This window comes from Pimephales promelas, chromosome 7 (assembly GCF_988280905.1).
Source record: "Pimephales promelas chromosome 7, fPimPro1.hap1.1, whole genome shotgun sequence".
Taxonomy (NCBI): Eukaryota; Metazoa; Chordata; class Actinopteri; order Cypriniformes; family Leuciscidae; genus Pimephales; species Pimephales promelas.
Window position 1 is genome coordinate 30769468 of NC_142775.1, and position 22118 is coordinate 30791585.

The window sequence follows — 22118 nt, forward strand, 5'->3', positions numbered from 1 at the left end:
ATGTAAAAATACTACAGATATGTCATAAAATACTGTATATGTTGCTTCTTTATTGTCCTTTTGTTTCCAGTCAGTTTGTTTCTGAATAGATGTTTGTGAAAAATTCTATCTTGCTCGGCTGTTTTTCCAGCCTGTATCTGAACGGTTTAATGTTGCTTGCACATTTTTTTTTTTCTTTTTTAAATTGCCAACTCTGGCCCTGGGGATCCACTTTCCTGCAGGGTTTAGTGCCAATCAAACACACCTCAAAAAACTAATCAAGGTCTTCAAGATTACTAGAGTTATACAATCATGTGAGTTTAGGTTGGAGAAAAAGTCCAAGAAAGTGGATCTCGAGGGCCGGATCTGCCCAGCCCTGAAAAACATCATTGAATTAATAATGGGCATGAAATATTGATTTGTCTGGCAATTATCTTGTAACTGTGGGCATCTAAAACATAAGCACAGCTATATGTAGGAAAAAGCGGTCAGTCAGTTATAGAGGGTTGCATAAGATCTTCATGGACCCAAAGAAAATGTGACCGCTGAATGTCGTAATTGACCTCAGTCAGAATCAATAATTCCTCAGGTGCGTTTGATTTAGTTGAATCATATCCCAGGGATTGACCTGTTACAAAAAGGCTACAGCCAATTTAGGCTTCCAACATAAGGTGCAACTTTTTACAAAAAGTTATATTGGCTACATTTGAATAATTCCAAAAGTTTATTTGTCTGTGTGCGTGTGTATGCATGTAAAATCAATTTTGAAATCTCTTAACCAGAATTCACCAAAAGTAGGCTATTTTTTCACAGATTCTCTGAGGGATTGAACCCAGCTAACAAGAAACATTGAAGGTTGTCTTAAGTAATGAACAAACATTCTTCCAGTAGATTTAATTAACATTAAGAGTTATCTGGTTCTTAATAATGTTCTCAAAGCACCTTTGTAAGAACAAAAACAAATTTTTTTTTATTTTTATTTTTTAGTTGGACATATTTTAAATGTTACTAGTTTGTTTCAGAACATTCAAAATGAATGTTTCCATAATGTTTGAAGAATTCACGTTACAAAGAAATAATGTATAAATGTTTTGGGAGTTCAGAAATAACATTTTCATAACTTAATGAGAACGTTAGAAAAATGTTCATATTTTTGTTAGCTGGGATAAAGTTTTCAACTTAGAAACGTACATAACATATGCACAAATCATAGATCATGGCCACTAGTTAAGAATTCGTTCCCTTGTTTTAATAAATTGTTGAACTAATATTTTTCCACATTTTTTATTGAACTGAAACAAGGGAACAATGTGGCACAGTGTAATTATTACAGTTGTAATCTAACCTATTCAACCCCCATTGCAAATCAGGTTTATTGGCAAAATGTACTGATGTTCAGCTATTTGCAATGAACAAATCACACTAGTCGGAATAGCTCGACATAACAAATGTTTCAAGTGATTTCCCCAAATTCAACTTGAAATCTAACATTGAATAATTTTGAAACTGCAGAAGTCATTTAATCCCTTCATGGCAAGAATCTTTACAGAACACCTGTTTGCTGTTTAACCTGCTGCAGATATATAACCAGACAATCGCTTCTGCCAGCGTTTCTGGGGAATCTTATCACATTCCTCATGAGTAATGACCTCCAGTTCAGTAATATTCTTGGGTTTGTGTGCTGCAACCACCTTCTTCAAATCCAATCAGAGATTTTCAATGGGGTTCAAGTCAGATGACTGTGATGGCTACTGTAGAATCTTCCAGGACCTCTTCTGCAACCAAGCCAATTTGAGGTTTGCTTGGGATCATTATCCTGATGGAAGGTCCAATGACGCCCATTCTCCAGCTTCCTTTTTGAAGATTTCATGATACTTCAGTGAATCCATCTTGCATTCCACACACTGCAGGTTTACATTGCCAGAGGATACAATGAAACCCCAAAGAATCAATAGAATCACTATTTCTAATGGCATAAATGCTACGTGGGATCTCAAAATCTCAGCTCTGGAAGGGTCTAGAGCCTCAATTTTTGCACTCAGGTCTAAGTCTCATGGCCCTCTATCAGAATCCAGAGTTTAAAGAAGATCAGAGAAACTTATTTTCGATAAGAATTTACGATACATTTGTGGGGAAAGCCTCAGTGCTTCACAAAGCTTCATTTCACCATTACTACTGCTTGCAGTCAGTGCATCTTTATTGACTTCCAAATCAAGAATAGCCTATCAAAAAAAAAAAAAAAAAAAAAACTCACTCAAGGTGACCCTCTTCAAAGAACTGCTTTCACAGACAAACATACATTCCTTTAGGGTCAACCATTTTACAGTAATAGGGAAATTAAATAATGTTCACACACATAATTCATAACTACACTTAAAATGAAAATAATATTCAAAATACATCAACCTTAATTATACAAGGAAAATAATACAAATAATAAACAAATACATTTCTACATACAATGAACATAAACACATTAACACATGAAACAATAACCCCCTGCTCCCATTGAGAAATGGACTATGCCTACACTACCCAGAATTCTTTGGGATGGCATAAAAAGAGGAACAGGAAGGCTGCCCGTCCTCTTAACACCCACCCCCGGAGACCATGCTGCAGACATGAACCCAGAAGGTTAGTTTTGCAAATGAGGATAAAACTAATGATTTATTTAAATACCAAATAAAAGAAATAAAGAAATAAAATCTTGGTGTTTTTTTATCAGTCTAATTTGCACCTCTGACTAGAAAAAAGTCACCAAATAATGAAAAACAAACGAATATAAAGCAAACAGACACAGGGCATACACTGCCATCAGTGGTAACTTAGGACTTTGTCACAGTTATAGTCATTTATATTGCATTAGATTTATTGGGGGAGTAGAGTAATATATAATTCATTGTGTGTATAGTTTTTACCCGTTTAGGCATTTTTTATGGTATAGTCTCACTGTCAGTACATTTTAATTTAAGCCTATAATAATTATTAATAAAATAATTCTTACCAATATGATATTGTATAATTCACGTATTTGTAGCTGTAAATAAGTTATTTATTATGGTCTGCATACTGTTGGGTACCACATTGGAAGTAAATGCAATACTTTTTTTGGTTTACTTTATCTTACTTATTGATATGTTTAAATAAATAGGCTAAACCCACCAGCCCACCTCAACTTTTCGATTTAATAATCTGGCCCTGGAATGAAAGTAATTGAATAGACCTGGTCTAGAGCCTCCATTTTTGCACTCAGGTCTAAGTCTAATGGCCCTCTATCAGAATCCAGAGTTTCAAGAAGATCAGAGAAACTTATGTTCTTGCACCGAAAAGGTCGACAGGGGTACCCCTGTCGTTTTTTTTTTTTTTGGTCAAAATTTTGAGTTTGCAGTATAAGACTCATGTGCCTTGAGCAGGGAAACAGCTCTCTTGAGGAACACCTGGAGGTTTTCCTGGATTTGGTACCTCAAACCAGTTTCCAAGATGACTGCCTCTGCACCTTTCTACGTGTGGGACTGAACAACACCACTCTAGCGCAGTTGTCTGTGGAACCACCTCAAAGAAGCTTTGCCCAAGTTGTGGAGTGGGTGCTGGTATCCTGCGGATCATTCTTCACTGCCGATGACATCACCAGCCCGAGACCATCCAGTCCGAAGGGTCTCCCCCATCCTGTCAATGCTCTCAGCCTGCTCCACCACGGTCACATCCTCAGCCTGCTCTGCCACGTCCTGCTCCGCCCTGGCCACGCCCTCAGCCTACTCCACCACGTCCACGTCCTGCTCTGCCCTGGTCACATCCTCAGCCTGCTCTGCCACGTCCACGTCCTGCTCCGCCCTGGCCACGCCCTCAGCCTGCTCCGCCCTGGTCACATCCTCAGCCTGCTCCACCACATCCACGTCCTGCTCCGGCCTGGCCATGCTCTCAGGCTGCTCCGCCACGCCCACATCCTGCTCCACATCCTGGTCCCTGCTCCACTCTCATTGATGTTCTACGGCGCAAGGTCGCGCCTTTGTAAAGGGGGGCGTTCTGTCACGGTCTTCGTCTGCGCCATTCTGTCTTCGTCATCTTCACTACACTTCCCAGCATCCTCTTGTCTCCACACCTGAACTCACTCCCTCAATCATCCACCTGTTCATCGTCCTGATCATCTGTGTCATCTTGTTAGTGTTCGTTTTGTATTTAGTTCTCTCTGTTTCAGTCTGTGCTTGCCGGTTCTTGATTATGTCTCATAGTGTGTGTAATCTTCTGCCAGTTTTCTTTGTACCTGTTTGGAGTTTTTGAGTGAATGTTTTGTATTGGAGTATTTTGTATTGAATGTTTTGTATTTGTATTTTGTATTTTTCATCAGCCTCAGTCTGTCTTCATTCCACACTACACCGTGACAATAATCACAAAAAATGTCAGACTCCCTTTTTAATCACACACACTCTCTCTGACTCACACACCAACACACTTTCTCACATATACGCACACATATATACTTGCACACGCACACACACACACATACTTTCAAACAAACACACTTGCATGTTGAATGGTTTTCTAAAATATTCAATTTACTCACTGCATATTTGTATAATTCAGATAATAATAACTATTATAATAATAGTTAATAATAATAATCTCAGTAATAATTTATAATAACCAATAAACTATAAAGAAAAGGGCAAAATATAAAATTAAGCCACTTCATAAGACTACACAATTTAGTGAATATTTAATTTACTGTACACGTATAGCATTATGCCTTTATGGGGTTTCTTCTTGTCTTCAAGGAAAAAGCCGGCCACCCGACATATAAAGTTGATTCTGATTGGTCCTCTTCTGTGCATTCCAAGTGTTGATTGGCTCATGCAGATAGAACCTTATAGAGCCAAGTTAGAGTTCAACTTTTTAGATAGAACATTTTTGTTTTTTCAATAAAAAGTCCCACAATGAACACAACTTAAAACAAACATCACATAACGTAAATAAGTTGTCACAGAATAAGAATATGTGAATAACTCAATTTTGACAAAAATGTCAGATAGAACCTTATAATTCCAAGGGGAAGATTTATAATGACATAAATGCTACGTGGGATCTCAATATCTCAGCTCTGCACGGGTCTTAGAGCGTCAATTTTTGCACTCAGGTAAGTCACATTGAACCTCTATCAGAATCCAGAGTTTCAAGAAGATTGGAGAAACTTTTTTTATTCGCACAAAAAAAAAAAAAAAAAACGAAAGGGGTAACACTGTCGTTTTTTTTTTGTGCGGAAAAAAAAGTTTTTCCAATCTTCTTGAAACTCTGGATTCTGATAGAGGGTAATGTGACTTACACCTGAGTGCAAAAATGGAGGCTCTAGACCCTTCCAGAGCTGAGATATTGAGACCTCACGTAGCATTTATGCCACTATAAATATCTCAATATCTCAGCTCTGCACGGGTCTAGAGCCTCCATTTTTGCACTCAGGTGTAAGTCACATTGCCCTCTATCAGAATCCAGAGTTTCAAGAAGATTGGAGAAACTTTTTTTTTCGCACAAAAAAAAAAAAAAAAACGAAAGGGGTAACACTGTCGTTTTTTTTTCTGGTCGAAATTTTGATTTTCGATATCTCAGCTCTGGAAGGGTCTAAAGCCTCCATTGTTGCACTCAGGTCTAAGTCTCATGGCCCTCTATCAGAATCCAGAGTTTTGAGAAGATTGGAGAAACTTAATTTTTCGCCCGAAAAAAAAAAAACAAAAACGAAAGGGGTACCACTGTCGTTTTTTTTTTTGGTCGAAATTTTGAGTTTCGATATCTCTGCTCTGGAAGGGTCTAGAGCCTCCATTTTTGCACTCAGGTGTAAGTCACATTGCCCTCTATCAGAATCCAGAGTTTTGAGAAGATTGGGGAAATTTAATTTTTCGCCCAAAAAAAAAAAACGTAAGGGGTAACACTGTCGTTTTTTTTTCTGGTCGAAATTTTGAGTTTCGATATCTCTGCTCTGGAAGAGTCTAGAGCCTCCATTTTTGCACTCAGGTGTAAGTCACATTGCCCTCTATCAGAATCCAGAGTTTTGAGAAGATTGGGGAAATTTAATTTTTCGCCCCCCAAAAAAAAACGTAAGGGGTAACACTGTCGTTTTTTTTTCTGGTCGAAATTTTGATTTTCGATATCTCTGCTCTGGAAGGGTCTAGAGCCTCCATTTTTGCACTCAGGTGTAAGTCACATTGCCCTCTATCAGAATCCAGAGTTTTGAGAAGATTGGGGAAACTTAATTTTTCGCCCAAAAAAAAAAAAACGTAAGGGGTAACACTGTCGGTTTTTTTTTCTGGTCGAAATTTTGAGTTTCGATATCTCTGCTCTGGAAGGGTCTAGAGCCTCCATTTTTGCACTCAGGTGTAAGTCACATTGCCCTCTATCAGAATCCAGAGTTTTGAGAAGATTGGGGAAACTTAATTTTTCGCCCCCCAAAAAAAACGTAAGGGGTAACACTGTCGTTTTTTTTTCTGGTCGAAATTTTGAGTTTCGATATCTCAGCTCTGGAAGGGTCTAGAGCCTCCATTGTTGCACTCAGGTCTAAGTCTCATGGCCCTCTATCAGAATCCAGAGTTTTGAGAAGATTGGAGAAACTTAATTTTTCGCCCGAAAAAAAAAAAACGAAAGGGCTACCACTGTCGTTTTTTTTTTTCTGGTCGAAATTTTGAGTTTCGATATCTCTGCTCTGGAAGGGTCTAGAGCCTCCATTTTTGCACTCAGGTGTAAGTCACATTGCCCTCTATCAGAATCCAGAGTTTTGAGAAGATTGGGGATATTTAATTTTTCGCCCCAAAAAAAAAAAACGTAAGGGGTAACACTGTCGTTTTTTTTTCTGGTCGAAATTTTGAGTTTCGATATCTCAGCTCTGGAAGGGTCTAGAGCCTCCATTGTTGCACTCAGGTGTAAGTCACATTGCCCTCTATCAGAATCCAGAGTTTTGACAAGATTGGGGAAACTTAATTTTTCGCCCAAAAAAAAAAAGCGTAAGGGGTAACACTGTCGTTTTTTTTTTCTGGTCGAAATTTTGAGTTTCGATATCTCAGCTCTGGAAGGGTCTAGAGCCTCCATTGTTGCACTCAGGTCTAAGTCTCATGGCCCTCTATCAGAATCCAGAGTTTTGAGAAGATTGGGGAAACTTCATTTTTCCCCCCCAAAAAAAACGTAAGGGGTAACACTGTCGTTTTTTTTTCTGGTCGAAATTTTGATTTTCGATATCTTTGCTCTGGAAAGGTCTAGAGCCTCCATTTTTGCACTCAGGTGTAAGTCACATTGCCCTCTATCAGAATCCAGAGTTTTGAGAAGATTGGGGAAATTTAATTTTTCGCCCCCCAAAAAAAAACGTAAGGGGTAACACTGTCGTTTTTTTTTCTGGTCGAAATTTTGATTTTCGATATCTCTGCTCTGGAAGGGTCTAGAGCCTCCATTTTTGCACTCAGGTGTAAGTCACACTGCCCTCTATCAGAATCCAGAGTTTTGAGAAGATTGGGGAAACTTAATTTTTCGCCCAAAAAAAAAACAAAACGTAAGGGGTAACACTGTCGTTTTTTTTTTCTGGTCGAAATTTTGAGTTTCGATATCTCAGCTCTGGAAGGGTCTAGAGCCTCCATTGTTGCACTCAGGTCTAAGTCTCATGGCCCTCTATCAGAATCCAGAGTTTTGAGAAGATTGGGGAAACTTAATTTTTCACCCAAAAAAAAAATGTAAGGGGTAACACTGTCGTTTTTTTTTCTGGTCGAAATTTTGATTTTCGATATCTCAGCTCTGGAAGGGTCTAGAGCCTCCATTGTTGCACTCAGGTCTAAGTCTCATGGCCCTCTATCAGAATCCAGAGTTTTGAGAAGATTGGAGAAACTTAATTTTTCGCCCGAAAAAAAAAAAAAAAACGAAAGGGGTAACACTGTCGTTTTTTTTTCTGGTCGAAATTTTGATTTTCGATATCTCTGCTCTGGAAGGGTCTAGAGCCTCCATTTTTGCACTCAGGTGTAAGTCACATTGCCCTCTATCAGAATCCAGAGTTTTGAGAAGATTGGGGAAACTTAATTTTTCGCCCCAAAAAAAAAAACGTAAGGGGTAACACTGTCGTTTTTTTTTCTGGTCGAAATTTTGATTTTCGATATCTCAGCTCTGGAAGGGTCTAGAGCCTCCATTGTTGCACTCAGGTCTAAGTCTCATGGCCCTCTATCAGAATCCAGAGTTTTGAGAAGATTGGAGAAACTTAATTTTTCGCCCGAAAAAAAAAAAAAAAAACGAAAGGGGTAACACTGTCGTTTTTTTTTCTGGTCGAAATTTTGATTTTCGATATCTCTGCTCTTGAAGGGTCTAGAGCCTCCATTTTTGCACTCAGGTGTAAGTCACATTGCCCTCTATCAGAATCCAGAGTTTTGAGAAAATTGGGGAAATTTAATTTTTCGCCCAAAAAAAAAAACGTAAGGGGTAACACTGTCGTTTTTTTTTCTGGTCGAAATTTTGAGTTTCGATATCTCAGCTCTGGAAGGGTCTAGAGCCTCCATTGTTGCACTCAGGTCTAAGTCTCATGGCCCTCTATCAGAATCCAGAGTTTTGAGAAGATTGGTGAAACTTCATTTTTCGCCCAAAAAAAAAAAACGTAAGGGGTAACACTGTCGTTTTTTTTTCTGGTCGAAATTTTGATTTTCGATATCTCTGCTCTGGAAGGGTCTAGAGCCTCCATTTTTGCACTCAGGTGTAAGTCACATTGCCCTCTATCAGAATCCAGAGTTTTGAGAAGATTGGGGAAATTTAATTTTTCGCCCCCCAAAAAAAAACGTAAGGGGTAACACTGTCGTTTTTTTTTCTGGTCGAAATTTTGAGTTTCGATATCTCAGCTCTGGAAGGGTCTAGAGCCTCCATTGTTGCACTCAGGTCTAAGTCTCATGGCCCTCTATCAGAATCCAGAGTTTTGAGAAGATTGGGGAAACTTAATTTTTCGCCCAAAAAAAATGTAAGGGGTAACACTGTCGTTTTTTTTTCTGGTCGAAATTTTGATTTTCGATATCTCAGCTCTGGAAGGGTCTAGAGCCTCCATTGTTGCACTCAGGTCTAAGTCTCATGGCCCTCTATCAGAATCCAGAGTTTTGAGAAGATTGGAGAAACTTAATTTTTCGCCCGAAAAAAAAAAAAAAAAACGAAAGGGGTACCACTGTCGTTTTTTTTTCTGGTCGAAATTTTGATTTTCGATATATCTGCTCTGGAAGGGTCTAGAGCGTCCATTTTTGCACTCAGGTGTAAGTCACATTGCCCTCTATCAGAATCCAGAGTTTTGAGAAGATTGGGGAAACTTAATTTTTCGCCCCAAAAAAAAAACGTAAGGGTTAACACTGTCGTTTTTTTTCTGGTCGAAATTTTGAGTTTCGATATCTCAGCTCTGGAAGGGTCTAAAGCCTCCATTGTTGCACTCAGGTCTAAGTCTCATGGCCCTCTATCAGAATCCAGAGTTTTGAGAAGATTGGGGAAACAAAATTTTTCGCCCAAAACAAAAAAAACATAAGGGGTAACACTGTCGGTTTTTTTTCTGGTCGAAATTTTGATTTTCGATATCTCTGCTCTGGAAGGGTCTAGAGTCTCCATTTTTGCACTCAGGTGTAAGTCACATTGCCCTCTATCAGAATCCAGAGTTTTGAGAAGATTGGGGAAACTTAATTTTTCGCCCCAAAAAAAATGTAAGGGGTAACACTGTCGTTTTTTTTTTCTGGTCGAAATTTTGAGTTTCGATATCTCAGCTCTGGAAGGGTCTAGAGCCTCCATTGTTGCACTCAGGTCTAAGTCTCATGGCCCTCTATCAGAATCCAGAGTTTTGAGAAGATTGGGGAAACTTAATTTTTCGGCCAAAAAAAAAAATGTAAGGGGTAACACTGTCGTTTTTTTTTCTGGTCGAAATTTTGATTTTCGATATCTCTGCTCTTGAAGGGTCTAGAGCCTCCATTTTTGCACTCACGTGTAAGTCACATTGCCCTCTATCAGAATCCAGAGTTTTGAGAAAATTGGGGAAATTTAATTTTTCGCCCAAAAAAAAAAACGTAAGGGGTAACACTGTCGTTTTTTTTTCTGGTCGAAATTTTGAGTTTCGATATCTCAGCTCTGGAAGGGTCTAGAGCCTCCATTGTTGCACTCAGGTCTAAGTCTCATGGCCCTCTATCAGAATCCAGAGTTTTGAGAAGACTGGTGAAACTTAATTTTTCGCCCAAAAAAAAAAAAACGTAAGGGGTAACACTGTCGTTTTTTTTTCTGGTCGAAATTTTGATTTTCGATATCTCTGCTCTGGAAGGGTCTAGAGCCTCCATTTTTGCACTCAGGTGTAAGTCACATTGCCCTCTATCAGAATCCAGAGTTTTGAGAAGATTGGGGAAATTTAATTTTTCGCCCCCCAAAAAAAAATGTAAGGGGTAACACTGTCGTTTTTTTTTCTGGTCGAAATTTTGATTTTCGATATCTCTGCTCTGGAAGGGTCTAGAGCCTCCATTTTTGCACTCAGGTGTAAGTCACATTGCCCTCTATCAGAATCCAGAGTTTTGAGAAGATTGGGGAAACTTAATTTTTCACCCAAAAAAAAAAACGTAAGGGGTAACACTGTCGTTTTTTTTTCTGGTCGAAATTTTGATTTTCGATATCTCTGCTCTGGAAGGGTCTAGAGCCTCCATTTTTGCACTCAGGTGTAAGTCACATTGCCCTCTATCAGAATCCAGAGTTTTGAGAAGATTGGGGAAACTTAATTTTTCGCCCAAAAAAAAAAAACGTAAGGGGTAACACTGTCGTTTTTTTTTCTGGTCGAAATTTTGAGTTTCGATATCTCAGCTCTGGAAGGGTCTAGAGCCTCCATTGTTGCACTCAGGTCTAAGTCTCATGGCCCTCTATCAGAATCCAGAGTTTTGAGAAGATTGGGGAAACTTCATTTTTCGCCCCCCAAAAAAAACGTAAGGGGTAACACTGTCGTTTTTTTTTCTGGTCGAAATTTTGATTTTCGATATCTCTGCTCTGGAAGGGTCTAGAGCCTCCATTTTTGCACTCAGGTATAAGTCACATTGCCCTCTATCAGAATCCAGAGTTTTGAGAAGATTGGGGAAATTTAATTTTTCGCCCCCCCAAAAAAAATGTAAGGGGTAACACTGTCGTTTTTTTTTTCTGGTCGAAATTTTGATTTTCGATTTCTCTGCTCTGGAAGGGTCTAGAGCCTCCATTTTTGCACTCAGGTGTAAGTCACATTGCCCTCTATCAGAATCCAGAGTTTTGAGAAGATTGGGGAAACTTAATTTTTCACCCAAAAAAAAAAAATCGTAAGGGGTAACACTGTCGTTTTTTTTTCTGGTCGAAATTTTGATTTTCGATATCTCTGCTCTGGAAGGGTCTAGAGCCTCCATTTTTGCACTCAGGTGTAAGTCACATTGCCCTCTATCAGAATCCAGAGTTTTGAGAAGATTGGGGAAACTTAATTTTTCGCCCAAAAAAAAAAAACGTAAGGGGTAACACTGTCGTTTTTTTTTCTGGTCGAAATTTTGAGTTTCGATATCTCAGCTCTGGAAGGGTCTAGAGCCTCCATTGTTGCACTCAGGTCTAAGTCTCATGGCCCTCTATCAGAATCCAGAGTTTTGAGAAGATTGGGAAAACTTAATTTTTCACCCCAAAAAAAAAAACGTAAGGGGTAACACTGTCGTTTTTTTTTCTGGTCGAAATTTTGATTTTCGATATCTCTGCTCTGGAAGGGTCTAGAGCCTCCATTTTTGCACTCAGGTGTAAGTCACATTGCCCTCTATCAGAATCCAGAGTTTTGAGAAGATTGGGGAAACTTAATTTTTCGCCCCAAAAAAAAAAACGTAAGGGGTAACACTGTCGTTTTTTTTTCTGGTCGAAATTTTGATTTTCGATATCTCAGCTCTGGAAGGGTCTAGAGCCTCCATTGTTGCACTCAGGTCTAAGTCTCATGGCCCTCTATCAGAATCCAGAGTTTTGAGAAGATTGGAGAAACTTAATTTTTCGCCCGAAAAAAAAAAAAAAAAACGAAAGGGGTAACACTGTCGTTTTTTTTTCTGGTCGAAATTTTGATTTTCGATATCTCTGCTCTTGAAGGGTCTAGAGCCTCCATTTTTGCACTCAGGTGTAAGTCACATTGCCCTCTATCAGAATCCAGAGTTTTGAGAAAATTGGGGAAATTTAATTTTTCGCCCAAAAAAAAAAACGTAAGGGGTAACACTGTCGTTTTTTTTTCTGGTCGAAATTTTGAGTTTCGATATCTCAGCTCTGGAAGGGTCTAGAGCCTCCATTGTTGCACTCAGGTCTAAGTCTCATGGCCCTCTATCAGAATCCAGAGTTTTGAGAAGATTGGTGAAACTTCATTTTTCGCCCAAAAAAAAAAAAACGTAAGGGGTAACACTGTCGTTTTTTTTTCTGGTCGAAATTTTGATTTTCGATATCTCTGCTCTGGAAGGGTCTAGAGCCTCCATTTTTGCACTCAGGTGTAAGTCACATTGCCCTCTATCAGAATCCAGAGTTTTGAGAAGATTGGGGAAATTTAATTTTTCGCCCCCCAAAAAAAAACGTAAGGGGTAACACTGTCGTTTTTTTTTCTGGTCGAAATTTTGAGTTTCGATATCTCAGCTCTGGAAGGGTCTAGAGCCTCCATTGTTGCACTCAGGTCTAAGTCTCATGGCCCTCTATCAGAATCCAGAGTTTTGAGAAGATTGGGGAAACTTAATTTTTCGCCCAAAAAAAATGTAAGGGGTAACACTGTCGTTTTTTTTTCTGGTCGAAATTTTGATTTTCGATATCTCAGCTCTGGAAGGGTCTAGAGCCTCCATTGTTGCACTCAGGTCTAAGTCTCATGGCCCTCTATCAGAATCCAGAGTTTTGAGAAGATTGGAGAAACTTAATTTTTCGCCCGAAAAAAAAAAAAAAAAAACGAAAGGGGTACCACTGTCGTTTTTTTTTCTGGTCGAAATTTTGATTTTCGATATATCTGCTCTGGAAGGGTCTAGAGCGTCCATTTTTGCACTCAGGTGTAAGTCACATTGCCCTCTATCAGAATCCAGAGTTTTGAGAAGATTGGGGAAACTTAATTTTTCGCCCCAAAAAAAAACGTAAGGGTTAACACTGTCGTTTTTTTTCTGGTCGAAATTTTGAGTTTCGATATCTCAGCTCTGGAAGGGTCTAAAGCCTCCATTGTTGCACTCAGGTCTAAGTCTCATGGCCCTCTATCAGAATCCAGAGTTTTGAGAAGATTGGGGAAACAAAGTTTTTCGCCCAAAACAAAAAAAACATAAGGGGTAACACTGTCGGTTTTTTTTCTGGTCGAAATTTTGATTTTCGATATCTCTGCTCTGGAAGGGTCTAGAGTCTCCATTTTTGCACTCAGGTGTAAGTCACATTGCCCTCTATCAGAATCCAGAGTTTTGAGAAGATTGGGGAAACTTAATTTTTCGCCCCAAAAAAAAATGTAAGGGGTAACACTGTCGTTTTTTTTTTCTGGTCGAAATTTTGAGTTTCGATATCTCAGCTCTGGAAGGGTCTAGAGCCTCCATTGTTGCACTCAGGTCTAAGTCTCATGGCCCTCTATCAGAATCCAGAGTTTTGAGAAGATTGGGGAAACTTAATTTTTCGGCCAAAAAAAAAAATGTAAGGGGTAACACTGTCGTTTTTTTTTCTGGTCGAAATTTTGATTTTCGATATCTCTGCTCTTGAAGGGTCTAGAGCCTCCATTTTTGCACTCAGGTGTAAGTCACATTGCCCTCTATCAGAATCCAGAGTTTTGAGAAAATTGGGGAAATTTAATTTTTCGCCCAAAAAAAAAAACGTAAGGGGTAACACTGTCGTTTTTTTTTCTGGTCGAAATTTTGAGTTTCGATATCTCAGCTCTGGAAGGGTCTAGAGCCTCCATTGTTGCACTCAGGTCTAAGTCTCATGGCCCTCTATCAGAATCCAGAGTTTTGAGAAGATTGGTGAAACTTAATTTTTCGCCCAAAAAAAAAAAAACGTAAGGGGTAACACTGTCGTTTTTTTTTCTGGTCGAAATTTTGATTTTCGATATCTCTGCTCTGGAAGGGTCTAGAGCCTCCATTTTTGCACTCAGGTGTAAGTCACATTGCCCTCTATCAGAATCCAGAGTTTTGAGAAGATTGGGGAAATTTAATTTTTCGCCCCCCAAAAAAAAATGTAAGGGGTAACACTGTCGTTTTTTTTTCTGGTCGAAATTTTGATTTTCGATATCTCTGCTCTGGAAGGGTCTAGAGCCTCCATTTTTGCACTCAGGTGTAAGTCACATTGCCCTCTATCAGAATCCAGAGTTTTGAGAAGATTGGGGAAACTTAATTTTTCACCCAAAAAAAAAAACGTAAGGGGTAACACTGTCGTTTTTTTTCTGGTCGAAATTTTGATTTTCGATATCTCTGCTCTGGAAGGGTCTAGAGCCTCCATTTTTGCACTCAGGTGTAAGTCACATTGCCCTCTATCAGAATCCAGAGTTTTGAGAAGATTGGGGAAACTTAATTTTTCGCCCCAAAAAAAAAAACGTAAGGGGTAACACTGTCGTTTTTTTTTCTGGTCGAAATTTTGAGTTTCGATATCTCAGCTCTGGAAGGGTCTAGAGCCTCCATTGTTGCACTCAGGTCTAAGTCTCATGGCCCTCTATCAGAATCCAGAGTTTTGAGAAGATTGGGGAAACTTCATTTTTCGCCCCCCAAAAAAAACGTAAGGGGTAACACTGTCGTTTTTTTTTCTGGTCGAAATTTTGATTTTCGATATCTCTGCTCTGGAAGGGTCTAGAGCCTCCATTTTTGCACTCAGGTATAAGTCACATTGCCCTCTATCAGAATCCAGAGTTTTGAGAAGATTGGGGAAATTTAATTTTTCGCCCCCCCAAAAAAAATGTAAGGGGTAACACTGTCGTTTTTTTTTTCTGGTCGAAATTTTGATTTTCGATTTCTCTGCTCTGGAAGGGTCTAGAGCCTCCATTTTTGCACTCAGGTGTAAGTCACATTGCCCTCTATCAGAATCCAGAGTTTTGAGAAGATTGGGGAAACTTAATTTTTCACCCAAAAAAAAAAAATCGTAAGGGGTAACACTGTCGTTTTTTTTTTCTGGTCAAAATTTTGATTTTCGATATCTCTGCTCTGGAAGGGTCTAGAGCCTCCATTTTTGCACTCAGGTGTAAGTCACATTGCCCTCTATCAGAATCCAGAGTTTTGAGAAGATTGGGGAAACTTAATTTTTCGCCCAAAAAAAAAAAAACGTAAGGGGTAACACTGTCGTTTTTTTTTCTGGTCGAAATTTTGAGTTTCGATATCTCAGCTCTGGAAGGGTCTAGAGCCTCCATTGTTGCACTCAGGTCTAAGTCTCATGGCCCTCTATCAGAATCCAGAGTTTTGAGAAGATTGGGGAAACTTAATTTTTCACCCCCAAAAAAAAACGTAAGGGGTAACACTGTCGTTTTTTTTTCTGGTCGAAATTTTGATTTTCGATATCTCTGCTCTGGAAGGGTCTAGAGCCTCAATTTTTGCACTCAGGTGTAAGTCACATTGCCCTCTATCAGAATCCAGAGTTTTGAGAAGATTGGGGAAACTTAATTTTTCGCCCAAAAAAAAAAAAACGTAAGGGGTAACACTGTCGTTTTTTTTTCTGGTCGAAATTTTGAGTTTCGATATCTCAGCTCTGGAAGGGTCTAGAGCCTCCATTGTTGCACTCAGGTCTAAGTCTCATGGCCCTCTATCAGAATCCAGAGTTTTGAGAAGATTGGGGAAACTTCATTTTTCGCCCCAAAAAAAAACGTAAGGGGTAACACTGTCGTTTTTTTTTCTGGTCGAAATTTTGATTTTCGATATCTCTGCTCTGGAAGGGTCTAGAGCCTCCATTTTTGCACTCAGGTGTAAGTCATATTGCCCTCTATCAGAATCCAGAGTTTTGAGAAGATTGGGGAAACTTAATTTTTCACCCAAAAAAAAAAACGTAAGGGGTAACACTGTCGTTTTTTTTTCTGGTCGAAATTTTGATTTTCGATATCTCTGCTCTGGAAGGGTCTAGAGCCTCCATTTTTGCACTCAGGTGTAAGTCACATTGCCCTCTATCAGAATCCAGAGTTTTGAGAAGATTGGGGAAACTTAATTTTTCGCCCAAAAAAAAAAGGTAAGGGGTAACACTGTCGTTTTTTTTTCTGGTCGAAATTTTGAGTTTCGATATCTCTGCTCTGGAAGGGTCTAGAGCCTCCATTTTTGCAATCAGGTGTAAGTCACATTGCCCTCTATCAGAATCCAGAGTTTTGAGAAAATTGGGGAAATTTAATTTTTCGCCCCAAAAAAAAACGTAAGGGGTAACACTGTCGTTTTTTTTTTCTGGTCGAAATTTTGAGTTTCGATATCTCAGCTCTGGAAGGGTCTAGAGCCTCCATTGTTGCACTCAGGTCTAAGTCTCATGGCCCTCTATCAGAATCCAGAGTTTTGAGAAGATTGGGGAAACTTCATTTTTCCCCCCCAACAAAAAAAAACGTAAGGGGTACCACTGTCGTTTTTTTTTCTGGTCGAAATTTTGATTTTCGATGTCTCAGCTCTGGAAGGGTCTAGAGCCTCCATTGTTGCACTCAGGTCTAAGTCTCATGGCCCTCTATCAGAATCCAGAGTTTTGAGAAGATTGGAGAAACTTAATTTTTCGCCCGAAAAAAAAAAAAAAACGAAAGGGGTACCACTGTCGTTTTTTTTTCTGGTCGAAATTTTGATTTTCGATATATCTGCTCTGGAAGGGTCTAGAGCGTCCATTTTTGCACTCAGGTGTAAGTCACATTGCCCTCTATCAGAATCCAGAGTTTTGAGAAGATTGGGGAAACTTAATTTTTCGCCCCAAAAAAAAACGTAAGGGTTAACACTGTCGTTTTTTTTCTGGTCGAAATTTTGAGTTTCGATATCTCAGCTCTGGAAGGGTCTAAAGCCTCCATTGTTGCACTCAGGTCTAAGTCTCATGGCCCTCTATCAGAATCCAGAGTTTTGAGAAGATTGGGGAAACAAAATTTTTCGCCCAAAACAAAAAAAACATAAGGGGTAACACTGTCGGTTTTTTTTCTGGTCGAAATTTTGATTTTCGATATCTCTGCTCTGGAAGGGTCTAGAGTCTCCATTTTTGCACTCAGGTGTAAGTCACATTGCCCTCTATCAGAATCCAGAGTTTTGAGAAGATTGGGGAAACTTAATTTTTCGCCCCAAAAAAAAATGTAAGGGGTAACACTGTCGTTTTTTTTTTTCTGGTCGAAATTTTGAGTTTCGATATCTCAGCTCTGGAAGGGTCTAGAGCCTCCATTGTTGCACTAGGGTCTAAGTCTCATGGCCCTCTATCAGAATCCAGAGTTTTGAGAAGATTGGGGAAACTTAATTTTTCGGCCAAAAAAAAAAATGTAAGGGGTAACACTGTCGTTTTTTTTTTCTGGTCGAAATTTTGATTTTCGATATCTCTGCTCTTGAAGGGTCTAGAGCCTCCATTTTTGCACTCAGGTGTAAGTCACATTGCCCTCTATCAGAATACAGAGTTTTGAGAAAATTGGGGAAATTTAATTTTTCGCCCAAAAAAAAAAACGTAAGGGGTAACACTGTCGTTTTTTTTTCTGGTCGAAATTTTGAGTTTCGATATCTCAGCTCTGGAAGGGTCTAGAGCCTCCATTGTTGCACTCAGGTCTAAGTCTCATGGCCCTCTATCAGAATCCAGAGTTTTGAGAAGATTGGTGAAACTTCATTTTTCGCCCAAAAAAAAAAAAACGTAAGGGGTAACACTGTCGTTTTTTTTTCTGGTCGAAATTTTGATTTTCGATATCTCTGCTCTGGAAGGGTCTAGAGCCTCCATTTTTGCACTCAGGTGTAAGTCACATTGCCCTCTATCAGAATCCAGAGTTTTGAGAAGATTGGGGAAACTTAATTTTTCGCCCAAAAAAAAAAAGGTAAGGGGTAACACTGTCGTTTTTTTTTCTGGTCGAAATTTTGAGTTTCGATATCTCTGCTCTGGAAGGGTCTAGAGCCTCCATTTTTGCACTCAGGTGTAAGTCACATTGCCCTCTATCAGAATCCAGAGTTTTGAGAAAATTGGGGAAATTTAATTTTTCGCCCCAAAAAAAAACGTAAGGGGTAACACTGTCGTTTTTTTTTTCTGGTCGAAATTTTGAGTTTCGATATCTCAGCTCTGGAAGGGTCTAGAGCCTCCATTGTTGCACTCAGGTCTAAGTCTCATGGCCCTCTATCAGAATCCAGAGTTTTGAGAAGATTGGGGAAACTTCATTTTTCCCCCCCAACAAAAAAAAACGTAAGGGGTAACACTGTCGTTTTTTTTTCTGGTCGAAATTTTGATTTTCGATATCTCAGCTCTGGAAGGGTCTAGAGCCTCCATTGTTGCACTCAGGTCTAAGTCTCATGGCCCTCTATCAGAATCCAGAGTTTTGAGAAGATTGGAGAAACTTAATTTTTCGCCCGAAAAAAAAAAAAAACGAAAGGGGTACCACTGTCGTTTTTTTTTCTGGTCGAAATTTTGATTTTCGATATATCTGCTCTGGAAGGGTCTAGAGCGTCCATTTTTGCACTCAGGTGTAAGTCACATTGCCCTCTATCAGAATCCAGAGTTTTGAGAAGATTGGGGAAACTTAATTTTTCGCCCCAAAAAAAAACGTAAGGGTTAACACTGTCGTTTTTTTTCTGGTCGAAATTTTGAGTTTCGATATCTCAGCTCTGGAAGGGTCTAAAGCCTCCATTGTTGCACTCAGGTCTAAGTCTCATGGCCCTCTATCAGAATCCAGAGTTTTGAGAAGATTGGGGAAACAAAATTTTTCGCCCAAAACAAAAAAAACATAAGGGGTAACACTGTCGGTTTTTTTTCTGGTCGAAATTTTGATTTTCGATATCTCTGCTCTGGAAGGGTCTAGAGTCTCCATTTTTGCACTCAGGTGTAAGTCACATTGCCCTCTATCAGAATCCAGAGTTTTGAGAAGATTGGGGAAACTTAATTTTTCGCCCCAAAAAAAAATGTAAGGGGTAACACTGTCGTTTTTTTTTTTCTGGTCGAAATTTTGAGTTTCGATATCTCAGCTCTGGAAGGGTCTAGAGCCTCCATTGTTGCACTAGGGTCTAAGTCTCATGGCCCTCTATCAGAATCCAGAGTTTTGAGAAGATTGGGGAAACTTAATTTTTCGGCCAAAAAAAAAATGTAAGGGGTAACACTGTCGTTTTTTTTTTCTGGTCGAAATTTTGATTTTCGATATCTCTGCTCTTGAAGGGTCTAGAGCCTCCATTTTTGCACTCAGGTGTAAGTCACATTGCCCTCTATCAGAATACAGAGTTTTGAGAAAATTGGGGAAATTTAATTTTTCGCCCAAAAAAAAAAACGTAAGGGGTAACACTGTCGTTTTTTTTTCTGGTCGAAATTTTGAGTTTCGATATCTCAGCTCTGGAAGGGTCTAGAGCCTCCATTGTTGCACTCAGGTCTAAGTCTCATGGCCCTCTATCAGAATCCAGAGTTTTGAGAAGATTGGTGAAACTTCATTTTTCGCCCAAAAAAAAAAAAACGTAAGGGGTAACACTGTCGTTTTTTTTTCTGGTCGAAATTTTGAGTTTCGATATCTCAGCTCTGGAAGGGTCTAGAGCCTCCATTGTTGCACTCAGGTCTAAGTCTCATGGCCCTCTATCAGAATCCAGAGTTTTGAGAAGATTGGTGAAACTTCATTTTTCGCCCAAAAAAAAAAAAACGTAAGGGGTAACACTGTCGTTTTTTTTTCTGGTCGAAATTTTGATTTTCGATATCTCTGCTCTGGAAGGGTCTAGAGCCTCCATTTTTGCACTCAGGTGTAAGTCACATTGCCCTCTATCAGAATCCAGAGTTTTGAGAAGATTGGGGAAATTTAATTTTTCGCCCCCCAAAAAAAAACGTAAGGGGTAACACTGTCGTTTTTTTTTCTGGTCGAAATTTTGAGTTTCGATATCTCAGCTCTGGAAGGGTCTAGAGCCTCCATTGTTGCACTCAGGTCTAAGTCTCATGGCCCTCTATCAGAATCCAGAGTTTTGAGAAGATTGGGGAAACTTAATTTTTCGCCCAAAAAAAATGTAAGGGGTAACACTGTCGTTTTTTTTTCTGGTCGAAATTTTGATTTTCGATATCTCAGCTCTGGAAGGGTCTAGAGCCTCCATTTTTGCACTCAGGTCTAAGTCTCATGGCCCTCTATCAGAATCCAGAGTTTTGAGAAGATTGGAGAAACTTAATTTTTCGCCCGAAAAAAAAAAAAAAAAAACGAAAGGGGTACCACTGTCGTTTTTTTTTCTGGTCGAAATTTTGATTTTCGATATATCTGCTCTGGAAGGGTCTAGAGCGTCCATTTTTGCACTCAGGTGTAAGTCACATTGCCCTCTATCAGAATCCAGAGTTTTGAGAAGATTGGGGAAACTTAATTTTTCGCCCCAAAAAAAAACGTAAGGGTTAACACTGTCGTTTTTTTTCTGGTCGAAATTTTGAGTTTCGATATCTCAGCTCTGGAAGGGTCTAAAGCCTCCATTGTTGCACTCAGGTCTAAGTCTCATGGCCCTCTATCAGAATCCAGAGTTTTGAGAAGATTGGGGAAACAAAGTTTTTCGCCCAAAACAAAAAAAACATAAGGGGTAACACTGTCGGTTTTTTTTCTGGTCGAAATTTTGATTTTCGATATCTCTGCTCTGGAAGGGTCTAGAGTCTCCATTTTTGCACTCAGGTGTAAGTCACATTGCCCTCTATCAGAATCCAGAGTTTTGAGAAGATTGGGGAAACTTAATTTTTCGCCCCAAAAAAAAATGTAAGGGGTAACACTGTCGTTTTTTTTTTCTGGTCGAAATTTTGAGTTTCGATATCTCAGCTCTGGAAGGGTCTAGAGCCTCCATTGTTGCACTCAGGTCTAAGTCTCATGGCCCTCTATCAGAATCCAGAGTTTTGAGAAGATTGGGGAAACTTAATTTTTCGGCCAAAAAAAAAATGTAAGGGGTAACACTGTCGTTTTTTTTTCTGGTCGAAATTTTGATTTTCGATATCTCTGCTCTTGAAGGGTCTAGAGCCTCCATTTTTGCACTCAGGTGTAAGTCACATTGCCCTCTATCAGAATCCAGAGTTTTGAGAAAATTGGGGAAATTTAATTTTTCGCCCAAAAAAAAAAACGTAAGGGGTAACACTGTCGTTTTTTTTTCTGGTCGAAATTTTGAGTTTCGATATCTCAGCTCTGGAAGGGTCTAGAGCCTCCATTGTTGCACTCAGGTCTAAGTCTCATGGCCCTCTATCAGAATCCAGAGTTTTGAGAAGATTGGTGAAACTTAATTTTTCGCCCAAAAAAAAAAAAACGTAAGGGGTAACACTGTCGTTTTTTTTTCTGGTCGAAATTTTGATTTTCGATATCTCTGCTCTGGAAGGGTCTAGAGCCTCCATTTTTGCACTCAGGTGTAAGTCACATTGCCCTCTATCAGAATCCAGAGTTTTGAGAAGATTGGGGAAATTTAATTTTTCGCCCCCCAAAAAAAAATGTAAGGGGTAACACTGTCGTTTTTTTTTCTGGTCGAAATTTTGATTTTCGATATCTCTGCTCTGGAAGGGTCTAGAGCCTCCATTTTTGCACTCAGGTGTAAGTCACATTGCCCTCTATCAGAATCCAGAGTTTTGAGAAGATTGGGGAAACTTAATTTTTCACCCAAAAAAAAAAACGTAAGGGGTAACACTGTCGTTTTTTTTCTGGTCGAAATTTTGATTTTCGATATCTCTGCTCTGGAAGGGTCTAGAGCCTCCATTTTTGCACTCAGGTGTAAGTCACATTGCCCTCTATCAGAATCCAGAGTTTTGAGAAGATTGGGGAAACTTAATTTTTCGCCCCAAAAAAAAAAACGTAAGGGGTAACACTGTCGTTTTTTTTTCTGGTCGAAATTTTGAGTTTCGATATCTCAGCTCTGGAAGGGTCTAGAGCCTCCATTGTTGCACTCAGGTCTAAGTCTCATGGCCCTCTATCAGAATCCAGAGTTTTGAGAAGATTGGGGAAACTTCATTTTTCGCCCCCCAAAAAAAACGTAAGGGGTAACACTGTCGTTTTTTTTTCTGGTCGAAATTTTGATTTTCGATATCTCTGCTCTGGAAGGGTCTAGAGCCTCCATTTTTGCACTCAGGTATAAGTCACATTG

General features: G+C 39.3%; 1 protein-coding gene across 2 annotated transcripts in view; it reads left to right on the forward strand.

The window, feature by feature from the left end:
* ecrg4a (ECRG4 augurin precursor a) overlaps window positions 1-22118 on the forward strand; it is a 63389-nt gene that overhangs the window by 2885 nt on the left and 38386 nt on the right. The gene's annotated exons all lie outside the window — the stretch shown is intronic.